Here is a 6,000-nt window from a genome sequence, read left to right on the forward strand (position 1 = left end):
ACTGGAAACACATCAAATAAATCAAGATACTCATCCTGAACAAGAATTAGTCAACAATCCTGAACAAGTCCTGAACAGTCCTGAACACAGCAGTCTTGAACCAGAATTACACATCAGTCCTGATCAAATTAATGTGAGTTCAAATGCTGCTATTCAAGCGTCAAATGATAATTGTTCAAATTCTAATATTCTAAACCAAATACTGGCTGATAATCCAATACCTTCAACAAGTTCCGATATGATATCACCAGAAAGTATTCGCCCATATCCTAAGGCAGTAAGAGAACAAAAATTAAATAAAAAAGGTAGACAAAAAGGCAAAAGTGCTGTGTTGACTGATACCCCAGAAAAGAACGAAATAGAAAAAAAATTTAAAGCAAAAGCTGTTAAAAGAAACATTTTTGAATCAAAACAAAAACAGAAAGTCAAAACTACAAAACGCAAAAAAGCTAAAATGACTAAGGAAAACAATTATACTTCAGATGAAGATGAGACATTTTGTTTAGTGTGCATGGAAACTTTCAGTTCAAGTAAACCAAATGAACAGTGGATTGAGTGTAGTAAGTGTAAGTTCTGGACTCATGTAGACTGTGCAAGGGAATGTAAGAGTCCGTTTTATAGGTGTGATAACTGCTACTAAAAGACTGAACAATTTAAATACCTAATTAGCTATGTTTTTTTATTATTCTTAAGTAATGAAGGTTCCTCTAACTTAATACTGAAAAGTGATTTTATTATAATTAATTTTTTTAATATGTTTATTATTATTATTATTATTTTTATTTTTAATGCTGTTATTAATATTATACTCATGTGTAAAAACTTACACATGACACAAAGAGCTATTTTATTTTAAATTATTTTGTTCGTTATTTTTTAATATGTATACCTACTTTTATTAATGTTATTATTTTATTAATACAACTTACTTATGTGTAAAAACTATTACACATGACAGAACTATTTTATTTTAAATACCTAATTTATATGACTATTATTATTATTCTAACAGAATTGTTTTATTTGTTTTTTGATAAATATAGAAATTAAACAATATATTTGTGTGTGTTACAACTTACCCCACACCCTGTTACAATTTACCCCACTACTGGGGTAAAATGTAACAAAAAAAAAATTATGATATTCAACTTTATATTAATTTAGGTGTTTATAACTAAGCGCCTACAAAGCATAATATGAAACAAGACAACATTCTCTATCTATTGGTATAAGAAAAAACTGATAGTGAATATTATTTTCTAAGATACAGCCACAAAAATTAAAAGTGTTACAACTAGACCCGGTCTCCCCTATAGATACAATTTATTAGAACCGCATAATATTCTTAAAACAACAAAAAAAAAACATTATGGTGGTGTCGGTACGGCCGGAGATAACTCAAACCGTATTGTTGTATTTCTCATTGCCAAAACGTGGCATAGGTAGTAGTTATTGTTTCACATGATTACAAATAAATATTATGTTGACTGTTTTAAGAACATCCGAGTTAATCCTGAAGAGTGAAGATGTAATAGACAATATTTCCAAATATTAATGTGTTAATGTATTTTGTAGTCCATTTATTTTTTCTATTATTAAATGAAGACAGCGAATATACGGTCAGTGGTCGACCATTATTAGATGTAACATTTACTCTTTATCTTAAATTACATATAATTTACACCAATATATTAATATAATTACAATTGATTAAACATCAATTATTAGAAGGTTATCGTCATTCGTCATGAATATTAAGTTGTCAAGGTCCAATAAATTAAAATAATTACAGTTTAATTTTTATAATCAGCAATTTAATATATAAATAAGAAACAAAAATCTACAAACAATTTATATTTTTGGATACTAAATTCTTATAGTGTTAGTGTGTATATATTTTATGCGTACCTACATACTGAGCACATAGTTATGTATGTAGTATGACTACACAAGTTATGACTTTATGAGTTATGAACTAGGGTAGTTAAATTATTTTTGATTGTACCGTTTGCAGTTACCGTTATGTGTTTTATTTCAATGAGTTATGAACAATAAAAATGAAAGTCACAATAGAATCGCTCTTTTTGGCGCGCATAGCGCATTCTTAAGTAAAACGCCCCTCTTAACATTAAAAATCCCACAAGAGGGTCGTACCGCCCACGTTGGAAATTAATTGTGTAAATAGTAATAGTGATGTACATTAAAATGTTGTATTCGGTAATGTCCAATAGACAGACACCGCCGACCACCGATCGTAATATGATAAGTACATATGACTTATGAATTTATGATTATTAACATAAACACGTCGAGTACTCGAGTTGCATACAATATAAAATATAAATGCTGCAGAATACGAAACATCTGATGTAACACATATACCTACATCAACCAAAGGCGTATAACGAATCGTAAAAGAGCCCACCGAAAAAATGTATAAACTAGAACATAATAATATATTATTGCAATATAATTACAACTTACAAGTACAACAAACCAGCATACGCAAATATAATCACTGTATATCATTCTATCCATGAAATAATCAGGAAATTATTATAATTTTAAGTAATAATATATTATAATAGTATGCTGTTTGTATAACTAAATATTATATGAACAGACCTTTGCATGCACACCATGTGTTCCTTAGATTTCTTACAGATTTAAGGAGTTTTATTTTGTAATTTCTATAGTTATAATACATTGTATTGTATCATTTCATTTCGGTTACTTAAAGAAATTCCTACGATTCGATACGGATTCGTTGAAAACCAGCATTGGGTCGGAAATTCGGTCCTTTTAAATGCGATCCAGACGGACACATACGGATTTGACGCCTATTAACGTTTTCACTTATAATATAATAATATATAGAGCACTATTTATTTTTATATTATAACGAGGGCGGTGGAGTACGTCCGGCAAAACATTTGTTCAGCATATTATATTATTTCTGTACGTCCCGTGAACGATATTACGGTGTTATGTTCGACGATTTGGCCGTTTTTATTTGCTGAAGACACCGAATAAAAGAAGAGAAATCCAAAAAAAATAATATATCATTTCGATATGACAGCCGGACGACCCGTGCACACACAATGCTACGTTGTATATACGTCTTACACACACATGTGAAATTATTATTGTATACGAATTCCAAGAACCTGGGTCCTGCAGGGCCACCCATAATCTCCATCGACTCGAACCCGGCAGTCCGGCATTCAAAACGTGTTTTCACTTCGGGCACCCCGCTGGTTGCGGTCGTCCTCGACCCTCTGCACTGCAAAACCGAATGTCGTATTCGGTCGTGTAGGTGTGTCGTACAAAATATTTTTGTGTGCGTTGTTTGATTTTGGAAAAATCATGTATATAATGCACGCCACGGCCGTAGTCGAAAGATGATGTATATACATTATACCCACTGAAATTTTACTAGTTTTTCGTCTTCCCCTTGCAGTATAGCTTGAGTGTTTCTAAACATTATACTCATATAATATTGTAGTCGGAAACCGTCGTCATACGAACCGGTTTGAATTTCCCCGGGTACGCCCCGGTTAGTAGATTAATTTTTGTTTTATTTAATTATACAATTTTGCCGGCAGAAATAGTTTTTTTTTTTGAATACACCCATAGTTATGATATAATGGTTTCAAAAAAAAAATAAAAATAAAAGTATAAACAGTAAGTAAATAACAATTGTTTTGATCTGTTAAAATATATTATACAATATACTATTGTAGTGTCAATAATTAATAGTATATATGAAAACATGATTATTATTTATTGCACTATTGTATTGGCAGCGAACGCAGCGTTGTAGAACACAATAACAAAACATCCCTCCATCTGCAGGATGAAGGTCATTTCTCTCGTGCGCGGGTGGTGAGCGCGACAAGGCCGGACCTGTTTCGACAGTGATTTTTCTTTGTTATACGTTTCTTCTCTTTCTGCGCACACTCAATGTATCTTGTGTGTACGCGAAAGAGAGAGCGCGCGCCCCCCGACCCTATATACGGCATACCGCATAAACCGAATCAAATGCACTATAATTTATGTGAAAATAATCGTTACAGATCCGAAAAATTATTATCACTATTTTATGAGTATCTTAGCGAATTACGCGGGGTATACAATATATTATTATAAAAGTTAATATTATAAGAAGAAGAATACGATAAACGATTTGAATGTGTTTAAGGAGCCGCTACACCAGCATTTGTTTTCTCTGTACACCACATAAGGCACGTTTACAGGGGGAGGGGGTTTGGGGTTCAACACCCTCCCACCCACGAAATTTTTTTTTGTATACGTGCCTGCACCACATACTCTCCCACATAATATAGGAACAAAGATACGTCCGTATTCCACGATTACGACTCCCTAGTTCAGTTTAGGGCAAAAGCACCTATTATATATTTTATAAAGAAGAATATTTTCTGTGCATTGACAGAATAGATTTTTATTATTTACATTTTTTATAAATATAAGTATGTTTTAATTTAAAATAATTTCGATTATTTTTAACCATTAATAATTTATTCAAAATTCTAAATATTAAAAATCTATCCGGTCAATGCACAGGAAATACTCTTCTTTATAAAATATATAATAGGTCCGTTTGCCCTAAACTGAACCAGAGAGTCGTATAATCGCGGAAATACGGAGTAGCTTTGATCCTATATTACAGGGATGGACAACTGAAAGTGATTAGAGTGGCAATTTTTAGAAAATTAAAATTTAGCGGGCCAGAGTGCAGAGAGCAAAAAAAACGTAATTCAAAATATGCATTTTAATTTAGAATTTATTTTGTTTATAATATAAATATTAACAGTAAAAAGGTTTTTGAAAATAATTTAAAATAATTCGATAGAAATAACATATGAAGCCAATAAACTTGATTGTTGTGAAGTTGTTGCTTTTGTCATCACATTTTGTTGTGATTGAAGTTTTCTTTTGAGATCAATTACAACACTCTCTTTTGCAGTCTTGCATCACGTATACATATGTATGTTGTATGTATATACTATATATTATAATATGACATTTAGACATTATTATTATTATATCGATAAGATAGAGTATACGACTATAAAATATAGAGTATAGACAATTGACTTTAAAATTGTATGAGGAAATTTGCGCGGGCCAGATAAAAAAGGTTCGCGGACCAGATGCGGCCCGCGGGTCGACAGTTTTCCACCGGTGCTATATTATGTGGGAGATAGACAGAGAAAACAAATGCTGGCGTAGCGGCACCTTAACGAGCCGCGATAATAAATTCCTAAACGTGGTATACTGTAGAGACGACCGATTTGAAAACATTTTCAACACATTTTCATTTTATTTTATGCTGTTAATTAATTTTAAGAAAAACCTACTAATCTCGATAAATAATAATACTTACGATTTGTTCTATCAAAAGATCCTATTCGTTTTTCTTAATTGCATTTTTTTAAATTTTTTTCCAACTCCCAACAAAATAATATAGTCGGGTTTTTTTTTTACCTCTAAAATGTAGTAAATTATTACTTAATTATTACTTATCCGTTGAAAAGTCATCAGGTGTTAATTAAAAGGAGACGGGTGAAATAAATCTCCTAAAACTTTAGTTATTTTTACTAGGTACAATTTATTAGAACCGCATAATATTCTTAAAACAAAAAAAAAACATTATGATGCTGTTGGTGTGGCCGGAGATAACTCAAACCGTATTGTCGTATTTCTCATTGCCAAAACGTGGCATAGGTAGTAGTTATTGTTTCACATGATTACAAATAAATATTATGTTGACTGTTTATAAGAACATCCGAGTTAATCCTGAAGAATGAAGATATAATAGACAATATTCCCAAATTCCAAATAACCTAGAAAGCTTAGTAATAGGATCTAGTTTTATGAAACTACTTATTAATAAGTGTTCTATATATCAATTTCATAATGTATAGTAATAATTTATAATGATTATAACTTATAAGTTATAAATATAATTCTATATAT

Source organism: Rhopalosiphum padi, chromosome 3, assembly GCF_020882245.1.
Source record: "Rhopalosiphum padi isolate XX-2018 chromosome 3, ASM2088224v1, whole genome shotgun sequence".
Taxonomy (NCBI): domain Eukaryota; kingdom Metazoa; phylum Arthropoda; class Insecta; order Hemiptera; family Aphididae; genus Rhopalosiphum; species Rhopalosiphum padi.